The sequence below is a fragment of the Pleurodeles waltl genome, chromosome 5, assembly GCF_031143425.1.
Source record: "Pleurodeles waltl isolate 20211129_DDA chromosome 5, aPleWal1.hap1.20221129, whole genome shotgun sequence".
NCBI classification, from domain to species: domain Eukaryota; kingdom Metazoa; phylum Chordata; class Amphibia; order Caudata; family Salamandridae; genus Pleurodeles; species Pleurodeles waltl.
Window position 1 is genome coordinate 1,283,672,430 of NC_090444.1, and position 22,808 is coordinate 1,283,695,237.

The following is a 22,808-nucleotide window of genomic DNA, read 5'->3' on the forward strand; positions in this document are numbered from 1 at the left end:
GGTCAGCAGTACATTCATTATTTTTACTCTAATTATGATGTTACATTTGCATATGTCCCCATAATCGAGTACCTGAGTAAATTAGCCAGAGATTATTATATAAAATTGATGAGAGGCTTCTTTGAGCCGTTGTCACCTTTTCACACAGCTCACGCACATAGAGAGAACCTTACATGCTTGCTTTCACCGCTGGAGATAAACTTTTTAGACCGCACTGACGATAGGAGGAAAGAAATGAAGGAAGAATTAGAAAGGGAATTACACAAAAGGACATCTGTAGATAACTATGCTTTCGCTGCGATAAAGACACAAGGGAAAATAGCTTTAGATACATTACACGTAGGGAGATTCTGTATACATAGACATAAATCACATTATGACACAGTTTTTGTGGGAACAAGTGAATGTAAACACACGTTTTTGTTTCAACCTAAGTGGACGTTCATGCTGAATGGACAAGACCCAGTTATTCCAGGGATATACTATATTTGTGGACTTAACGCCTATTATCGTCTTCCTAAAGGATGGTATGGGAGATGTTATGTGGGAATAGTGTTCCCAAAGATTTATCAACTAGACGACTTAAAGAAATTCCCAAAGCTGTCTGAATCACATCATGTTCAGAAGAGAGAGACAGCTTCTGGTGTGGTAGGAGATATTTTTGGAGCTTTGATTCCTTCAGTGGGAGTCATATTGAATTCAATCAAAATACAAAAGTTGTCTACTATTGTGGATAACATGCTGACAAAATTCTCAGGCGCTATAATCCTGATGGATGCTGAACTCGCTGCAGAAAGAGCTATGACTCTTCAAAATCAGCGTGCCTTAGACATTCTTTTAGCAAAGGATGGCAGCGTTTGCAAAATGCTTAGTACTCGCCACTGTTGTACATATATACCGGAAAGCAGTGGGCGAATTAGAAAAATGCTTACAAACTTAACTAACGAAAGTACAGATTTGAAGGAATTGAAAGAACCAGGAGTATGGGAGAAGATTGGAAAAGTATTTGCTTCAGTGGGAAATTGGCTCAGCAACGTTTGGAACGGATTGTTACTGAAAATAGTAAAAGGGATATTAATAATATTGATTTGTTTATTAGGCATTTGGGGAATATGGAAAGCTATTAAAATATTGAAAACAAGAAACAAAAGGAGAAGAGAAGAGAAAGAACAAACCAAAATGGTAGAAACATACAGAGAAAAATCAAAAGGAATTAAAAGAAAGAGGAAATTGACTGAAGTGCCAAATTACTAAAACAGAATTTGAATGGAATAAAATTTGTGGGAAGATTTGATGTGATGATATAATTAGTCATCAGAGGAGGGATGACGCAGAGAAAAAGGGTCCTATATATATTCATATATCATGTAACCAAAATCGTATAATGTTGTGTGATTTTAGAAAAGAAAATAATGTAAGGGGGAAATTGTGCCCTCAGGGTAGTTCGCCAATATTATAAACGTGCTTTATTAATCATGAAGAATTGAAAATGTAGTAATCCGTCATAATTGCAAATGTGTGCCATGATTTCTTATTGAAACTGTTTGTGCTTAGCTTAAATTTAGTAGAGGCTTTGGCCTAGTTGCCTGATCTCAAATTCTAACTGCGTGGCTTTTCCTTGAACTAATGTAACATATATTCTTGCTTGAAGTTGTATTTTTCCAGTAGAAGATGACTAATACACTTATCTCCAAGGTTTTGTACTAGGCCGGTTTCATCCCCTCTGATCCAAGGTCAGTCTGCAGGTGCGGACAATGAGGGTACAGATATCAAAATAATTGGCAAACCTTGTTACAACTTGTGTTCCAAGGCTCCAAGGACAATATATGCATAAAAGAGTCCTAGTAGAAAGACATTTTTCATTGGTCAATTTGAAGCTACCCTATGAACCCTCCAATGGAAGACCCTGCAAAATTTGGAATGTTTCTTACTTAAACCCACTGGACAAAGAGAAGTCAGCCATTTTCCTTGATGCCATCTTTGAAGCCAAACGCCAGACGCCATCTTAGACGACATCTTGATGCCCTTTTCTCTATTATTGAGAAAGAGACTTTGAGAATTCTCACCCTAGAGACTTTAACTTTAATTTACCCTGTCTTGCCCATGCAGTAACTTTGTCCCATTCTCCTTGCTGCTGCAAGGAAACTTGTCCTTAACTTTGCCCCTTTAAAACCCTGCCCCATGCTGATCGAACCGGTACCTGAAGGACGAAGACTTTCTTGAATGCTGAATGTAATTGGTAAATATGAAAGGATAATTGTATTATGCATTGTGTTTCTCCCTTTAGGTACCAACTGCTATTTTGATAGGGCCCATGCTAGGAGTTTTCCAAATTTGTGTTGACTAAATTCGTTTTGCATGAAGCCCCACATGCCAATGCTAATTAGAGGCTAGTCGAGGTATGAACTTGATGCCCCATGTTGAATTGAAATCTTGTCATGCTGACCGATGTATGAAATTAGTCAAATTCAGTTGCTTATATTAGTGATTTGTATTGCCATAACTGAATGTACTATCATTCATATATTTCGTAGATTGGGTTTCTTCCGCCGCTATGGACAACTAGTAATTTTCGTATATATATATCATTTGGTTTTGAGACTTATATACATTGTGCTAGCTTTGTCAATATAGAGAAATAAATTCACTAACTTTTAATAAACCGGTGTGGTTATTCATGACTGAAAGGTCATGGTGCGTCGAAATATCAACTGTTATAAATTCCTAATGTGTTATTTTGATCTACTAATTGAGTATTGGCTATCGCGCACAACAGTTATTGATTATTGATTCAAGTGACCCTACTATTCAAGGATGAGGAGAGCCCAACTCGGCTAAAAGGTTCACCGACCTCCAACGTGTCCAGGTACAGGTAATTTATAAGCGCTTGACGCGTTATCAGAAGCCATGCGGAAAACACAGAGCCTCGTATGTTTTCAGTAGTTTACTGGTGCTATCAAGGAGAGATAAACATCGGAAAAAGGCATGATGTATGCATGCCTTTCACTAATGAAATCAAGTGGATTTTAAAAGGCGACCCCATTAACCAACCAAACTGATGGACGTGACATGGGCGTAGTTAAAAGTCCACAGAGAGATTACAACAGTGGCCAGAGCGCTTGCACACTCGACCCTAAAAAGAATATGAGAAAGTACTGACTCATGGACTAAAGAAGTTTTTGTTTCCAGTGCTGGTTGACCATGGAAGAGCCACAGGAGTAAAAGAAAAACATAATATATGCCCATCATATTACAGATAGACAGGGCAAATAAGAAATACGATTCTAACCTTATTGAGGCAATAAGTGTGTTGTGTAAGACTAGCATCCATATTGCATCTCATGTCATTAAAGAAACGGTTCAAATGCCACTTTGGTTCTGAGAAGACAAACTTTTGTAGTTCAGGTTCGTTGCTGGATACATGCTCGTGAACAACATGTAAGAGATGCTAGCATGCCATGGATTATCGTCTTGGAAAAAGGGCAGGTGCTGCCTTTGCTTCTAGAGTTGTCTAGAAGTTCTTAGGCATAATATCCAACACAAAGAGGGACTAGTGATGGTTTATTACTCTCCGTGCATGAGGCTACCTTTAGAGATATATATGTTCTTCTTGATGGCAATGCCATCAAACAGGTTGGGTAGGACACTGGTGCCTTATTCAAGTGAAGCCATGATGGTGACAAGGAAGGAATGACAACATTCACAGTTCTGCAGTGAACTTCTGTCATCCAGGGTATTCTCGAAACAAAAATATTGCTTTTCTGCGGTAAGTGTGGGCTCAACACACTGTGAAAACCTCGCTGAGGTAGTAGGTTAATTATGATCTGGAATACTTTTAATGATAACAGTTTGCATTTCGAAGAATAACAAGTCTTCAAACAATGGTGGAGAACCTATACGATGACGATAGATGTATTAGGAGCTGCATGAACTGCGTACACAGGATTCATTATTTTGACTTTCAGTGTGTGTCTATGATGCAGCACTGTCAAGGGGACCAGTGGGCGAGTGCCAGTGGGTGATTTACTCATGACCTCTCCTACAGAGCAGTCTTGCAATGGATGTGAAATTAAAGCCCAGGTAAGTTAAACTATACATTTGGAGTACAAATTAATTAGATCCATTTTGGACAACTTTGTTGTTCTTCTCCTAGTCCACAATATTGCTGACGTGCATTGAAGATTTATAGTTAAAGTAACTGGGAAAGGAGAAAAGAAGGAACACACACATAAGAAGTTTTTTAAATGTAAAATATGATCAACAGTTTCTCAATGGATTAGGTAGATGTTGTTTGTTAAGTCGGTAGACGTGGTTAAAGGTGTGAACTAGCCTAGGCTCCCTTACAACTACATTGTTACTTGATGCTGTACACTGCAATATTCCACAAGGTTTCCTTTGACAAAAGAGTGGTTCTTTTTGGACCATTCAAGGAAAAAACAGTTGTATGAAAATTCTGGGCAGCTCAGTGATATGTTGCATCCTTGTACGTTCCCAACCATATTTCCTAAATTTCCAACAGAATGCCTTTTCAACTCAGGCTTTAATGAGTTGCTAACTGACATGTGAAGAAGTTTAATTTTGGCTGCACTCCTAAATGTTACAGGAGTGACATGAAAATGTGGTCGATATCATAAATTCTGTGTGCCTTAACCCTAATAATCTAAAGTGATGCACCAAAACGCATTATTGATGGTGCATTCACTCTAATAACTAGAGTGTTCACATATACATGTTCTAAAATTTAGTTTACATATGCAAATTTGTATTTCACATTCACATTTATGCTTGTATTTATAATTGCTGCATTTATTAAAAAGTACATTACACATGTAATCCTAAATTCGTTGTTTATATGTTGTGTTTATTTTGATATTATGCTCGCAATTATAATTGAGTGTTTAAAGGTGCATATTAACTGTGTTTTAGTAAGTTAGCATGAGTTGGTCCTTAATTTTAACATGTGAAATGCATTTTCTGAGCTTTCCATATTTTTTTTGCAGGTGCACATTCTTGGTTTCTAGCCTAGTGAAAGTATTATTGTGTATTAGAGATGGAATGGCCTGAGAAAGGTCTTGGATGATTTAATGAACAGAATAAACCTCCTATTCATTGTCGCACTGAAGAGAACAAACTCAAGGCTAACCTGTTCGTTAGGGTTCCTTGGGTTGGGAGAATCACTCCATTTTGTTAGTGTGCTCCATGAGAAAGAGAAATAATTGGGCTTCTGGTAATGTGTTCAGGCATACAGATGCTCCTGATACTTTTCACTTTAAGTTAGTGTTCACATTGTCAGACTCACAGCAAATTCCTTAAAACTTGGAGAGGTACAGACCTCTCAGACCTATTTGCCCTTACAGTGCATAGCTTTATGGTAACACTGAATTCTTTTACTTCCAAAGACTTCTACTGAAGTCTTTGTGATGTTGACACCTATCTTACTCAACCCACGAACCCTTCAGACCCTATATTAATTGGTTTAGAATTTAACTGCATGTCCTTAATTCGCTTTCTGCTGAAAGGGAGAAATCCAAATTCCTTTAAGGAATGCCAAGTCTTGTTTCGTAGTTTCTGTATTGCTGTGACTGTAAATTCCATATGCCATACACTAAGGACAATTAACTTATTCCTGTATTTCAGCTTGCATGTTTTGATTCTGTACCTTTATTATCTGATTTTGATATGTGCATATATTGGAGTGATTACGAATTTTAAATACACTAAGTAAACTTCAATATTGACTTTTGGTCCTCTTTGTGTGGGCAAATTGGCTGAACGAAAGTAAATTGTACATTGTTACTAATTCCTTTGCTTCCCAGAACACTCCAAGATTAATTGGGTAGAGACTACCAACCGCTTTTGTAAACGTCCCATCAGGGGGTAACATTATCAAACGGTTAGTTACTAGAGCGGGGAGTTATAGTGCCCCATTCTAGATTTGCCCAAACCTAGTACAAGCCTCAAAGCCCATGGTTCTAGTAGGAGGATTGACAGAGTTACAGCAGTCTGGGAGAGAGCTGTAACAGTGGCGGAGTGAATATTAATAGGATTGCATGTTGTAATTGCTCATGTCTAGCTTGCAGTGTTTGCAGAGATTGTGTGGCATGATGTGCTAATGTTTAAACTGTTGTGTGAGTGTGACTCTTGATGCACAGAAATTGAAGCTGTTATTGGGTCCCATGTGGCCTAAGATCCTGGGATAGTATTAAAAAGTGTAGAAGACACTATGGTGGTCATTACAACCCTGGTGGTCGGTGTTAAAGCGGCGGTAAAACCGCCAACAGGCCGGCGGTAAATAAAATGGAATCACGACCGTGGCGGAAACCGCCAACATAGACAGCCACTTTAACACTCCGACCACCACAGCGGTACAAACAAACACTGCGGTGGTAACCGCCAACAGACAGGCGGAAGACAATATGCCGCCCACAGTATTACAACAGTCCAATCCGCCACCTTTTCTGGGGCGGATTCACTGCGAACAAAAACACAGCGGAAACAGGACTTGGAAGGGAAAACACTCACCTCTACACACCCCACGAGGAACCAGGACGCCATGGAACCGGAACTCCAGATACTCCCTGCCTTTGTCTTCCTGCTCCTCTACCAGGACCACGAACGCCGGCGGCAAAGACCACGGTGAGTACTGCACCTACGACACAGGGGAGAGGGAGGGAAAGAAGAGTGACACACACACGCAACATGCAACACCCCAACCCCACCCTCACCCACGACAACACACACACTAATACATCATAATACATTACAGTTACACACCCTAACCCCCCCGGAAGAATGCAAAGACAAAAGGAAATGATTTGAACGTTTGTAATCTATTAAAATCCAGTACTCAAAAAAATATATATACACTATAAACAAATATATACACCAAGAATACAAGTCCAAGGTATACCACCATTAAAGTCCGTGGACCACTGGGCCCAAAATGCATGGGCGAGGCCCACACAAGATACCCAATCAAAACGGAGAGAACACTGCTGGGGCATCCTATCAAAATACAACAGGCACCTCAGGGGGAAGGGAAGGGGGGCACCTCAGCCGGATGAGTGCACAACGCCAGATCCACAAGGGGGCTCCATGCCCACTGATATATCCTGGGGAGTGCAAAGCCACAGTCTCTCAAGTCTCTACAGTGGGTGGTTTGCCCACTGCTTTATCCTGGGGAGAGCAAAGCAACAGTCTCACAAGTCTCTCCAGTGGGTGGTTTGCCCACTGCTTTATCCTGGGGAGTGCAAAGCCACAGTCTCACAAGTCTCTCCAGTGGGTGGTTTGCCCACTGCTTTATCCTTGGGAGTGCAAAGCCACAGTCTCACAAGTCTCTCCAGTGGGTGGTTTGCCCACTGCTTTATCCTGGGGAGTGTAAAGCCACAGTCTCTCAAGTCTCTCCAGTGGGTGGTTTGCCCACTGTTTTATCCTGGGGAGTGCAAAACCACAGTCTCTCAAGTCTATCAAGTGGGTGGTTTGCCCACTGCTTTATCCTGGGGAGTGCAAAGCCACAGTCTCTCAAGTGGATAACAGTCTCCATTGGTTCTGGAGGGTGCTTGGTGCCCAGAGTGCTTCATCCTGCCAAGGACTGAGGTAGTGGATGTGATACTCCACTGGTTCTGGAGTGGGCTTGGTGCCCAGAGTGCTTCATCCTGCCAAGGACTGAGGTAGTGGATGTGATACTCCACTGGTTCTGGAGGGGGCTTGGTGCCCAGAGTGCTTCATCCCGCTCGTGGCTGCCCCAGTAGCGTCAGAGATTTTGGCGCTCATTGGCCTGCAGTGCTGGTGGCGGCGGTGTCCTGTGAAGTGGTGCCTGTGGCGGCGGTGTCCTTGGCAGCGGTGCTGGTGGCGGCGGTGTCCTGTGAAATGGTGCTTGTGGCGGCGGTGTCCTTGGCAGCGGTGCTGGTGGCGGCGGTGTCCTGTGAAGTGTTGCTTGTGGCAGCGGTGTCCTTGGCAGCGGTGCTTGTGGCGGCGGTGGTGTCCTGTGAAGTGGTACTTGTGGCTGCGGTGTCCTTGGCAGCGGTGCTTGTGGCGGCGGTGTCCTTGGCAGCGGTGCTGGTGGCAGCGGTGTCCTTGGCAGCAGTGCTGGTGGCGGCGGTGTCCTTGGCAGCGGTGCTTGTGGCGGTTTTGTCTGCCGTGCAGGTTTTCGGTGAGCTGCCTGTCTTTCTGTGCCCCTTCCCCACCTTGGATGGTGGCGCAGCTGTCTTCCCACTCCCAACTGTACTCCTGGGAGAGGCTTTGCTGGTAGATGTTTTGCCTTTCTCTCACCGGGCACTGGCCAACTTTTTATGCTTTTGAGGTGGGGGACTGTCCGTGGTCTGGCTCCTTGGCACACTGGCTGCCCTGCTGCTTGGCGCACTCCTGAAGCCGGTTACTGCTGGCACCACTGTTCCCACTAATGTTGTGGCTGAGGTGCTGGGTTGGTACCTGGAAAGGCGGGCCCTAGGGGACTGAAGGGGTGGGGGAGGTGAGGGGAAGAGGTCAAGGTTGGACAGGAAAAGGTCTTTTGGACACACAGAGACGGGTAGATGGAGGGGGTTCGAGAGTGGTGGAAGAGGTAGTGGTTGTAGGTGGTGTACGTTTGCTGACTTTGGGTGAAGGTGCATGGGCTGGAGGCTGTTGTGAGGTGGATGGCTGTTGGGTGGGTGTGTGGCTGCGTTTGTGTACCTTGGGAGGTGAGCTCCCAGACACACGGGGAGAGAACACAGGGGATGTGTGAATGGTAGTGGGGGTGGTGAGTGCACGTGAGAGGGGTGTGGTGATGGGTATGCTGGTGATGGACGTAGTGGCTGAAGATGTAGTGCATGCAGGTGTGAGTGGAGATGAGACAGGGAGGGAGGAGGGAGATGTGGAGGAGGGGGACACAGTGGAGGCAGTGGATGTTGGTATGCATGCATGGGTATGATGCTTGTGTGAGTGCCTGTGGGATGTGTGGTGCTTATGTTTGCCAGAGCTTCCCTTGTGTGTTGAGGTGTCTGCATGCTGGTCTGATGGTGTGCTTGGGATAGGCTGAGGTACAGGGGTTTGGGTCTGGGTAGAGGAAGTAGGAGGGGGGAGGCTGGACACAGGGACAATGGCTGCCATCAGTGCTGAGGCCAGAGTCTGAAAAGCTTGCTGATGGGCTGCCTGACCAGAACGAATGCCCTCTAGGTATGCATTGGTCTGTTGCAACTGCCTCTCTACTCCCTGGACGGCATTCAAAATGGTTGATTGCCCAACAGTGGGGAACCTGAGGAGGTCAATGGCCTCCTCAATGAGGGCAGCAGAGCTGACTGGGGCAGGGGTGAGGTGCCTGGGGCGAAGGACCCTCCTGGGTGAGCGGCCACGAGGCACACGCTGAGGGGCTGCTGGGAGGGCGGTGCTGGTAGGGGGGGGTGGCGGCTGTACCTGTAGATGCGGTGGGCACAGAGGGGCCCGCCACCGCAAGGAAGCTTCCATCAGAGGAGGAGTCCGTGTCTCTGGTCTCAGCTCCTGTCCCCGCCGTGGAGCTCCCCTCGCCCTCCGTCCCACTGGTGGCTTCAGACTCACCTGTGTCCCCCTCCAGGGCCATGTGGGATGCAGCTCCCTCCTGCTCCGGTGCCACTGCTCCTCTGCCTGATGACATCCCAACATCATAGGTGCCAAGGATGGGACGCATGTGGCCTCGGTACCCCCCCCCCCACAGGAGTAAACAGGTGTACAGAAACCGGAAGAGTTACCATTCAATGAATGTGCAGATGGTGTGTTTGGCCGACCAGTACATCTCCCATGTGAATGCCAAGTTTCCTGTCTCAGTGCATGACGCTTACATTTTGAGGAATAGCAGTATCCCTTATGTTATGGGGCAACTCTAGAGGCACCGTGTGTGGCTATTAAGTGAGGACATGGAGCCTATACAGTGTGACTAGGTGTCTGGGTCTGGGGATGTCCCTAAGAGTTAGTGTGTGTCTAACAGATTTCCATCGATATTTGCAGGTGACTCTGGCTACCCCAACCTGTCATGGCTACTGACCCCAGTGAGGAATCCCAGGACAAGGGCAGAGGAACACTACAATGAGGCCCATGGGCGAACTAGGAGGGTTATAGAGAGTGCCTTCGGCCTCCTGAAGGTCAGGTTCAGGTGCCTCCATATGACAGGTGGATCCCTATTCTACTCACCAAAGAAGGTGTGCCAGATCATCGTGGCCTGCTGTATGCTTCACAACTTGGCTTTGCGACGACAGGTGCCTTTTCTGCAGGAGAATGGTCCAGATGGAGGAAGAAGAAGAGGAAACAGAAGAAGAGGACATCGACAACAGAAACACAGTGATTCATCAATACTTCCATTAAGACACAGGTAAGAAGACATCACTGCCTGCTACATCTGATATAATTGTTCGACCTCTCATCTGTCTGTCACTTTCACCCAGTGTATGGACCCTGAGTTGTCACTTTCCCTTTCAATTTCACAGATGTGGGTCCCACTGTGTAACATCTGCTTTGTTTCTGCATGGACTAGAGCTGTGTGACATAGGTATGTTGACAATACAATGGATATAGCATTTTTACATAGTTATTGCAAATACACATTTTTGAAAGCACAGGCTGACTCCAGATTGTTTTGTGCTTTAAGGGTGTTTATTTAAGTGCTAAATATTGGAGGGTATTGTAAAATGGTCAGGGGTGATGGTGGAGGAATGCCCATGGCAGAGTCCAGTCTATTAGTCTCACAGGTGCATTGTCCAAAGGGGCATGGGAAGTGGAGCTGGGCCAGTTTAAGGATGGACAGGGTGACAAAGTAGGACAGAAGGATGACAATAAGGGTGGTCTCATTTATGGTGGGGGGCTTGGCATTGTTCTCTGTCTTTGCCCTAGATCTCAGGGACCGCTTGTGGGGTGGTTCTCCATCTGCAGGGGGTGGGGTGCTGGTGTCGAGGTCCCCAACCTGCAATGGCTACTGACCCCAGTGACGAATCCCAGGACAAGGGCAGAGGAACGCTACAATGAGGCCCATGGGCGAACTAGGAGGGTTATAGAGAGTGCCTTCAGCCTCTTGAAGGCCAGGTTCAGGTGCCTCCATATGACAGGTGGATCCCTATTCTACTCACCAAAGAAGGTGTGCCAGATCATCGTGGCCTGCTGTATGCTTCACAACTTGGCTTTGCGACGAAAGGTGCCTTTTCTGCAGGAGGATGGTCCAGATGGAGGTGTTGTGGCAGCTGTGGAGCCTGTGGACAGTGAAGAAGAGGAAGCAGAAGAAGAGGACATCGACAATAGAAACACAGTGATTCATCAATACTTCCAGTGAGACACAGGTAAGAAGACATCACTGCCTGCTACATCTGATATAATTGTTCGACCTCTCATCTGTCTGTCACTTTCACCCAGTGTATGGACCCTGAGTTGTCACTTTCCCTTTCAATTTCACAGATGTGGGTCCCACTGTGTAACATCTGCTTTGTTTCTGCATGGACTAGAGCTGTGTGACATAGGTATGTTGACAATACAATGGATATAGCATTTTTACATAGTTATTGCAAATACACATTTTTGAAAGGACAGATTGACTCCAGATTGTTTTGTGCTTTAAGGGTATTTATTTAAGTGCTAAATATTGGAGGGTATTGTAAAATGGTCAGGGGTGATGGTGGAGGAATGTCCATTGCAGAGTACAGTCTATTAGTCTCACAGGTGCATTGTCCAAAGGGGCATGGGAAGTGGAGCTGGGGCAGTTTAAGGATGGACAGGGTGACAAAGTGGGACAGAAGGATGACAATCAGGGTGGTCTCATTTCTTGGCGGGGGCTTGGCATTGTTCTCTGTCTTTGCCCTGGATCTCAGGGACTGCTTGCTTGGTGGTTCTCCATCTGCAGGGGTTGGGGTGCTGGTGTCGTGGTGCTGTGGCGGTTCCTCCTGTCCACTAGCGCCGGCGGAGGTGGTGGGCAGTTCATCGTCCAGGCTAGTGTCAGGGGCCCCTTGTTGTGCCACAGTGTCCCTCCTGGTGTTGACGAGTTCCTTCAGCACCCCTACAATGGTGCCCAGGGTGGTGTTGATGGAATTGAGTTCCTCCCTGAACCCCAAATACTGTTCCTCCTGCAGCCGCTCGGTCTCCTGAAACTTGGCCAGTACCGTTGCCATCGTCTCCTGGGAATGGTGGTAGACCCCCATGATGTTGGAGAGGGCCTCGTGGAGAGTGAGTTCCCTGGGCCTGTCCTCCCCCTGTCGCACAGCAGCCCTCCCAGTTCCCCTGTGTTCCTGGGCCTCTGTCCCCTGCACCGTGTGCCTACTACCACTGCCCCCAGGTCCCTGATGTTATTGGGGTGGTGGGTTAGCCTGGGTTCCCTGTAGTGGTGGACACACTGCTGCTTGACGTGTCCTGGGGACAGAGGTATGGGCCCGCTGGGTGGGTGCTGTGCTGGTGTTTCCAGAGGGGGAGGATCTGTTGTGGCTTGTGCCAGTGTGAGGGGAACCAACTGTCCCGAGGTCCCAGATGTGCTGGGCTGGTCATCTAGATCCAGTTGGACAGAGCTGCTGTCATCACTGTGGGCCTCTTCTGTGGGTGGAGTGGACATGTCTGGACCCTCCTGTCCGGTGACATTGGGTACGGGTCCTGCAGGGATGTAAAGGCATGATTATTGCATCTGTGTGTGCCATGGTGTGCAATGGGTGGGTGACCCTGTACCCCAGTGCTTGCATTCTTTTGTGGGACCTTGTGTGATAATTGTTTAGGGGTGTGTGTGTGGGTATGTGCAGTGGCCATGCATTGGTGATGGGTGTCCATGCTTTGGTGTTGCATGCAGAGCTTGGTGTTGAGATAGGTGGGTTGTGATAGTGGGACATAGATGAGGAGTTGGAGTGATGGGGGTGAGGGTGAGGGTGGGAGTATGTGATAGCATGCAGGTAGGGTGGGGGATGTAATAGTTAAGATTTTACTTACTAGAGTCCATTCCTCCAGCTACTCCTGCGAGGCCCTCAGGATGCAGTATAGCCAAGACCTAATCCTCCCATGTTTTAGTTGTGGGGAGGAGGTGGGGGTCTGCCGCCAGTCATTGGAACTGCAATGTGGTGTCTTGAGACCACGGAATGTACCTATCCGTGTAGGTCGTTCCACCTCTTCCTGATGTCATCCCGTGTTCTTGGGTGCTGTCCCACTGCGTTGACCCTGTCCACGATTCTGCACCATAGCTCTATCTTCCTAGCTATGGTGGTGTGCTGCACCTGTGATCCGAATAGCTGTGGCTCTACCCGGATGATTTCCTCCACCATGACCCTGAGCTCCTCCTCAGAGAACCTGGGGTGTCTTTGCGGTGGCATGGGGTGGTGTGGGTAATGTGTGGGGAGGTGTGTGTTGTGATGTGGGGGTGATGTTTAGGGGTGTGTGGTGTTTTGTGCGTGGATGTTGTATGAGTAATGGTGTTGAGTGCCTGTGGATGCTAGTTTGTAGATGGTGGTGTCTCTCTCTGGCCTTCAGTCGCAATTGTGGTCGTAAGGGTTTGTGGGTGATGTGGGTGTGTGTTTTATATTGTATTGGATGTGTGGGAGTGGGAGTGGTGTGTGTATGTGTAGCAGGTGTGTGTATTTTGATTAGTCCAATGTGGTAGTGTTTTGTAAATGTGTGTGTATTTTGAGCGTGGCGGTGTGTACTGCCAATGGAATACCGCAGTTGAAAGACCGCCGTGTGGATTCATGGGTCGTGATAGTGTGGGCGTATTCCTGTTGGAGTGATGGTGTTCGTTTTGTTATCGGCAGTTTATCACTGACCTTTGGTGTGGCAGACTTGTGTGGGTGTTTAAATTTTGGCGGATTCCGAGCTGTGGGTCATAATAGCTGTGGCGGAATTCCGCGGCCACGGCAGTGTGTTGGCGGTCTTCTGCACGGCGGTAAGCGGCATTTACAAGGTTGTAATGACCCCCTATATTGTTATTGTCTGCTATATTTGGCAGAGCTTGTTGTGAGACATCGTCAATACCACAAATGATATCGGAACATTATCCTTGCGTGAGAGTAAGGTGTGGTTGGGGTGGTGAATTCCTAGTGCACAGGGAGGAACTACACCAATCTGGATGATTCCCCACAGATTGAGGTTTCATTTGAGCATGAATAACAGTAGTTTGGAAAGTGTTACTTCAGACCATTTCTTGTGTGATTAATTACTTTAACTTCTTCAGTGGAGGAGGCAAAGTTATTTGTTGAATTTGGTTTGCACTTTGTTGTGAGTGTTTAGTATTGAGAAGAACCTGTCGTGAAAATTGTACAGAAGGGTGAGCTGCTGCTAGGAGTGAGGTTGACGTCACAATGTGCAGCGCTGGTTTTGGCTGGTTGGTGTTGAGCTGCTCTGCGATTGGCTGGCTACATCATAAAGTGTTGCTCTTCTATTGTCGCACGAGAACTGCGGGTTAAGCACTAACTTTAATTCTAAACTGATTTCAAATTGTAATTGCCGGAAAATATTGCTGAAAAATGAAATGTTTTAGGGATTTGCGAGGTTTACTGAGCGGACATGTGGAAATACCTCTTCATGTAGTGGAAGAGGCACCTCCCAAGGACATGCCAGATCATTATATGACTATAAATGTGGGTCTTCACACATGTATTTGGCTTAACCAGTGGCATAAGATCACAGAGAAGGAATATGCATTGAGTTTTCTGTGCTATGGCACATTCAATTTGAGAGTTATTGAACATTTTAGGAGAATATTGTATGAGGCAAAACCTAGACCTGCACAGTACGGAGCACTTAGGGGCATAGTTTTACTTGCCTTGTGCCGAATTTGTGTCATTTTGTTTTACACAAATTTGGTGCAATCCTAACTCAAAATTTACACTTTGGTGCTAGACCCGTCTAGCGCCAAAGATTTGGAGTTAAAGTCATTTATTGCCAATGGGAAACTACCTTGCATCAATGAGATGTAAGGTAGGCATTCCCAGGCAAAAAATGACGATATGGCCTTAGCACCATATCTATCCCCGTGCTAAAATCAAGCATGGAGGTAGAGGGCCTTAAATAAAGGCGCTAAGCTTGCTTAGCGCCATTATTTAACACATGGGTCAGGGCAGGCGTTAGGTGACGTGTGGGCCTATTTAGATGTTTAGAGACAATGGAATGGGCCCCCAGGTGCCCTTCCCTAGCCCCAGGGACACCCACACCAGAGTGTCGCCAGAGGATGGGGGGACCCTATCCTCTGGCGAGAAAGGTAAGAACAGGTAAGTATTTTCATTTTCATTAAAAAGTGCCATGGGGGCCTAACGTGGGCCCCCCTACATGGCACTGGGCTCAATAGTCATGCCCAGGGGACATTTGTCCCCTGGGCCTAGCCATTGGGGTGGTGGGCATGACTCCTGTCTTTACCAAGACAGGAGTCATGTCCATGGGGGTTGTGCGTCAAAGGATAACGCTAGTCTGGTTAGAGGCATTTTTATGCCTCTCCCCATACTAGCGCCATCCTTTGACGCACAACCTCCTGTTCCCCCTACACCTCCCCCACACGGCTAGCATCCTTTTTTATGACTCTAGCCAGGCCTTAACTCCGGCTAGCGTCATACCATAAATATGACGCCAGGTCAGCGTCTTGGGATGGCGCTAGCCGACAGTATACTTTTTCACACAAAACTAGGTTAGTGCAGTTTTGCGTCAAAAAGTATAAATGAGGGCCTTAATGTTTGAAAGTGTGCAGCACAGGCCAAAGAGAGAGCAAAATTTCAGGGAAGAGACCAAAAAGCAACGCGTACTTGCACCGATGCTAAAAGGGATGGGAGAAGGCTAAAGTTGCAGAGAACATATGCGAAGATAGTGATAGTGATTCCAGTGATGACAAACTGGATCCATTGTTATCAACACATCCGGCCCCATTCAATAAAACCCAACTTGGAGGAATGGGCAGTGCGGTTCCCAATGAAGGTTTAGCAGTGCCTTCTCAGTAAATATAGGAGCAAATGTGTGTCTAACACTGATGGGAGGGAGTTCAGGGATTAATATACTTGTTAACTCTACAGTTCAAAATGACCCAGACGTGATTACTGTTCAAGTCACTATTGGTTCTGCAGTTCCATTTTACAGACCCAAGTCATTGGGAGCTGCACCGCATACATTGACAGTTCTAGTGGTAGGAACTCCTTTATTAGCTACTCAGATAAATGTGCTTCACGTTGGTTATCTGAAATCAACTGTAGATCGGACAGGATTTGATCCTGTAGTAGTGTCCATTTCAAGACTGTCAATTTTGATTTGTCTAATTGAAGCCCACTTCAGGGTGCTACTTGTAGTAATCTTGGAGAGAGAGTTGTACCCAGTAACCTGTTTTACAAAATGGAAACAATTCTCAAGCTCTAGATGATTGTGGATGTGTTCAACTTAAAGATAGAATTAGATAAAATGATATTAGGGAAACGTGATCCTTCTGGATTAGACACCTATCAAGAGAACAAGCTCAAATTCATGGGAAAAGCTGTCACTAAACATGCAGGACAAGTTCATGAGAAATTGTCTGAATTGGCTCAAACTTATGAGATAGATCTCAGTTGAACTAAGTAATTGCAGAAAAGCTACTGCATATACTTTGGTGACAATGACATTTTTAGTTTGAGAACAGTAGGAATGTAAATGCAAATTAGGCAATGTATTAAAAGTGTTAAAAAATGAAGTGAGTTGGAAAATTGGAAAGTAGATGGAAGAAAAGGAAACTTTAAAAGAAACTGAAGGGAGAGCAAACTCAATCCATAAGGGATGAAGAGAGTACTTCAGCTTTTCCCTTGAGGTAAGTGCCTGGCGGTTGTTATGCTCATATACCTTAGAGTAGGAGTGATCTTGCATCATTCACAAATGATTTTCCCAGATTGAGAGAAAAACCTTTGGAATGGTATACACAGGCTGAGCGATTTGTGAAGGTTCACAACTTTTGTGGGTGGATTTGAACACGTTCTTTGACAGTGTGGTACAGAGTGTTTGCGGGCAGAATGTACAGTGGCTATAGGGTGGCCGGAGAGAGAACCTGAGAGAAATCTGATAACAAATGCCCCTTCGAATTTGGTGATGAAAAAGTATCAGCAAGTGATGACCTGTTTGAAAGGGAAAATACCAGCACAAGATGAGGATTGAAATAACGACACAAGACCCAACGAGTCAGTGAATGTTTTTTATGAGAGATTGTTGCAGATGTTTAAGCAGCATAGTGGTTTTGGGCCTTTCCAACTTCAAGACATGGGAAATTTTGTATCCCGATTGATGATGGGATTGAGACCTGAAGTTAGCTTGATGATTTCGCAACACTTGATTTGCTAGCAGAATAATTCAATTGATGTGATTTTAAGGTATGCAAAGTATTGCAGTGATGACAAGGAAATTAAACAGAAGTGATTGAAGGAGAAGTTGATGGTGTCATGGATGAAAGTGGCACAGAAAGGAGGTCCATGTAAACTGTTTGTGGGTAATGTTGGTTCTATGGAGGGAGTCTATCACAAGGAGCTCCAGTGATGAAAGGCGGACATAAGTTCCGACAGCCAGGTGGAAGATATGGTGTTCCGATTGATCCAAGTAATAGAATTATTGTGGTACCTTTGAAAAAGACAAATCCTTTTCATTACTGTAATCAGTCGGGGCATAGGAAGCAGGAATGTTATATAAATCCTCAAAATTCAAGGCTTACAGAACCCCAGAACAACAATCCCATACAGCCACATGCAGAGACAAAGAACCCAAAATGTTAATGTCCCTCAGATTTCAGTGATGCAGGTTCCACAAACCGCAATGCCACATGCAAAATACACATGGTGGCAGAGTGAATTTGAATCAGATCCTGAATCTGAACCCAAACGTTTTCCAAAATCAGGGTGCGTTCTAGCAATTCCCTATGCTTGAAGTGCTTGAGGACTACAGTCCCGACCCGTCCTTCAGTAGGTGCCTGTGAGAGGAGGAAGATTGCATGCTTGGGTGCTTTCTTAAAGGTAGACCAGAGTGGTCCATTCATAGATGGTGAGGTGAATGGCCACCTCATATTTTTCCTTGTCGATACTGGTGCTACCTGCTTTATGGTAGGAACAGTGGAAGTTCCAAACCTACCCCTCTTGGGAAAAAGAATACAAGTTGTACGACTTGCAAAGAAACAAATGACAAACCGAGTGACAGAAGAAGTACCTGTTAAAATCAGGCCCTTTGAAAAGAATCATCCATTTGTAGAATGCAATTCTAGTTCTGAGAGTCTCTTAGGAAGATACCTTCAATGCAAGCTTAATTGCACCATTTATTGCACCCCTGAGAGGTACTGCGCTGCAGATTCATGATGAGGATATTGCCTTTAAGATGGCAAGAGATGGTCTTGTGTTTCACTGTTCCCATGATGACATTTGTACAGTGAAGACTGAAGTCTGGAACGTTTCAGAAAAGGACATAGGACTCATCAAAGGTGTTAAGCCTGTCCGCATTAAAGTAAAATCTAATGGTGAGAATCCAAGAACCTCACAGTACAATTTGACTCTTGAAACAATTGCAGGGATTACTCAAGTGATTAAATCCATTATACAGAGAGGCATTTTGAAACAGATAATGGGGAGTCCATGTAACTCACCCATTATGGGCTTGCTGAAGCCTAGTGGTAAGTACCGCATTGTCCAAGATCTAGTATCTTGGACATCACATTGAGAAGGGAGCAAGGAAGGTGTCACATGAAAGGATCTCAGCAAACCTGAAAATGAATCCACCCACTACTCAGAGAGAAGTCACGATACTGTCACCATTGGATACTCAACTTTTCCCTAGTGGCCAAGCCTTTACAAAGACTGACACACAAGCATGTGTCTGATTTCCTACCTTGGGTTAACAATTGCCAGGTTGCCTTCCTAGAGGAGAGAAAGTCTCTGTTGCACTCCAGCACTGGGAATGCCTGATTATAACAAGTTGTTTGCTCTTTTTTCTCAGTGCTCACAGAAATGCATGCCAATTCCCTAAGGCCTGTTGCCCACTTCCCTGCTTTTTTTGGACCCAGTAACAGCAGCACTGCCAGGCTGCCTTGAAGCAGTGGCAGATACAGGTGTCAGCATTGAGAAGTGTGAGAATATTGTGATGGGCCATCCCCTTACTGTGTTTGTGCCCCACTCAGTCGAACTGTTGTTAACCCATACCCACATTTAACATTTGACAAATAGCTGGTTGACACATTATGAACAAGTTAACTTGGTGGTCTATAATGTGTATTCAAAGCACTAAACCACCTTGAATCTTGCTACACCGTTACCCCTTCATAAAGCTGAGGGAGAAGAAGGAGTTGTCGAGCATGACTTTCGAGATGTCACTGAACTATGCACCAAGCCAAGACCAGATATTTAAGATGAGTCACTACTTGAGTTTCATATTGTTTGTGGATGGGTCTTGTTTGACAGACTACGGAGGAAATATGAGAGCTGTCCACAGTCTGTAAGCCTCAGGTGTAGTTGAAGTTTCCTGGCTTCGGGAGGTCTATCTGCACAGGTGGCTCAATTAGTTGTTCTTACTAGAGCAAGCTGCACTTCTGAACATCAGAGAGTGACAATTTTCACTGATAGTCAGTGTGGCTTTGGTGTGGTCCACTACTTCGGGTAGTTTTGATCACAATGAGGTTTCATGACCTCCTCTAGTAGGAATGGAGAGTATGTCTATAATTTGCTCAAAGCTCTGCAGTTGCCTACAAAAGTTGCAGTTGTAAAGTGCCCTGCATACCGCAGCAGAGATGACTATGTGACAGTAGGAAAAAATATACAGAGAAAGTTGGAAAATGCTGTCCTCATGGAGCTCATACATTCAATAGGAAGTATTGCAACGAGACAACAGATGAGACCAATTAAAACCTTTTGTTAACTACAGCTAATACTTGGGAAGAAGATGAGAGAATTCAGGAGGAAGTGCCAGAGACAGAGCAACAAAGTTGGGTCAGAGCAGGTTGTGTCAAAAGGGATGATGGCATTTGGGCTTCAGCAGATGGAAGACCTGTGTTGGCAGATAGTTTGTTCCCCCTTATGGCTAGACATTGTCATGGTCCTGCTCATGTAGAAAGGAATGCTATGGTTCATTAGTTTTAAGAGACTTGGTTTAACCTCAAATTTAGACTGATGGCTGAAGTGTTATGTCACAGATGTGTTAGGTGTCATCAGATGAATGTGAGGAAAAGAACTGCAGTGGCATTAAGCCACATAGGAAATCAGGCGGTCCTTTCAACAGGATGCAGTTGGACTTCACCAAAATGCCTGTGTGCAATGGGCTGAGATGTGTCCTGGTGGTTATGTGCATTTTCTTGCATTGGTTTGAAGCTTACCGGACCAGAAGGAATGACATTTTCATTGTAGCTGAATTGTTGTTGAGGGAACTAATTTTTGGGTTTGATTTCCCAACTCCTCTGGAGTCTGATTGATGGACCCACTTCAACAATGAGGTCTTGAAAGTGTTGTGGGCAGCATTGCAGGTGGAGCAGACTACATTGCAGCTATCAACCTGGGGCTTCAGGGATAATGGAACAAGTGAATAGCACGCTGAAATCCAGACTGACTAAAGTGTGTATTTCAACATCTTTGATCTTCCCAATGCTTTTCACCTTGTGTTGAGGAGTCATCACAGTATTCCTGTTGAGAGGGCAGGGTACCCTGTCAAAGGAACACCTCACCTGAAGGGACATGCTTTGCAACATAGTGGACTTTTGGTTTTTGAAACTCAATGCAATTACAATCGAGCCACATTGTACAGAACTTTGTGGCTGGGCTCTATTTTGCGATTACTATGCCACTGAATGGATTGGCTCGATTTTTTATTGTGCTGATTCCGGAACTGTGTACATATTAGAGACCTCAGAAGGACTCTGATAGGGAATTAAGAAGAGTACCAAGACACAGGCAGCTGAAGAAGCTTAAGTGTATCATTTAGAAGAGCAAAGAGTAGGGATGAGGAAGTCTCATGAAGATTCTGTAAGACAAATTATCATATTTGTTGGACTTTGTTTTGTAATATTACAGTATTAATTGTTTTGTTTACAAATTTACATTTACCTACATCTAGTGCAGGAGAAGGCAAATCCCCCACACTGTCACATCCCGTTGATAATAGTAGATATTATTCACTTAGTGAAAAGGAGTTACACATAGGCTCATCTAGAGAAGATTTTTCTTCAAATGTTAAATTCAAATTGCATTAATTGTAGGTCAACACTTTGGATGCAAAGAAGCTGTGGAAGGTATCGCATTCCATTGACTTACAGAGTTACATGTAGTTACCACTCCAGGGGCTCCTGATAGTGATAACGTGGGATTAGATCCCCTCACTTCGCCAAATGCTAACCTTGTTATTTCTTCCCCCGACGGGAGTCTATATGACCCCGAGGGTCACATTTGTTTCTCTTTAGAAGAAACTGCCAATGCTATCAACTCCTTGAAACCTGGTAAAATCCCAGGCGATCTTTATAGATCCGAGCCATCTATATGGACCTGGTATATCAACTTATTGTCGAATAAAATCACAGAAGGAGGACAGATTCCTGGGACGTGGAAGGGTGCCGAAATTATCCCCATCTACAAAAAGGGTAACGCAAATCTCCAAATCAACTATAGACCGATTAGTCTAATTGATAACCTGCAAAACATCTTTGCCAAACAGCTCCTAGGTAGACTACCGAGTTGGGTCATGGAACAGCAGATTCTTTCTTCGCTACAGGCGGGGTTCCGGCCTAGAATAAGTATGGTATACTAGTCCTTTAGGTTGGCAGTGCTGCATTGGAAATATGTAGTCCTGGCAAAGCAAACCTTATATGTTGCCTTTGTTGATTTGCGATCTGCCTTTGATTTGGTCCCAAGAGAAAAGCTCTGGGAAGTGCTATATAAAACAGGGATACCAGCTAATATAATCCACCTATAGAAACGCATGCATGAAGACACATACGAGCAAGTGAGGTGGGGCAACCAAGGTGAGTTGACCAATAAATTCCCCATCAAAAGGGGTGTCCGACAGGGTTGTGTGCTAGCACCACTCCTGTTCTCCCTATTTATTAACGAGGTGGTGGAAGAACTAAGGGCATGTCAGAATGATGCTCCTACCTTAGTCGATCAGAAAATTCCTACTCTTCTCTTTGCAGATGACTCCCTACTCATCTCAAAAACCCCTATGGGTTTACAAATCCTTGTGGGCAAATTTAATCTATTTTGTCGGAATTCTGGTCTAGAGTTGAACTTGAAGAAAACCAAATTGATGGTGCTTCGCTCTGGTTCTCTGAAGAAATGCACTATAAGGTTAGATGGTGTTATTTTGGATCAGGTTAGTTCCATCGATTACCTGGGTGTGAGGCTTACAGATTCACTCCATTGGGAGGAACAGGTTAGCAAGAGTGCTGGGCTCTTGCAACATCGGGCAGCATCCATACTGCACCTTTATAGGAGCACGATGGCCAAAGCTGTATCTCCAGCAATAAAACTTTATGTGGTCAAGGCGTAGGATGCTGCTGCCTATGGTGCAGAGATCTGGGGCATCTCTGATAGTAGTAGAATAACCAAAATCGAGAATAGCTTTGCACGGGCCTTATGTGCATGCCCCATTAGCACTCTATTAATCCCCTTGTTTCTGGATTTAGGGCTAAAACGAATGGCCGACCTAATTATTTTACGACCTCTGCTGTATTGGGTGAGACTATGGATAGTCCCCGAATTGGTTGTATATAAGTCCTCACTTCTAGAATTGCTAAAATGTTCGAATTCTACCTCTATCCCATGGATTAAACACGTATCTGGCTGGTTTTGTACATTGGGATTGAGAGACTTATGGGAGAACCCCCATCAACTTGAGAAGTCCCATGTAAAAGTATTGAAGGGTGCTTACTGGTCTTATATACGGAACAATTACATTTC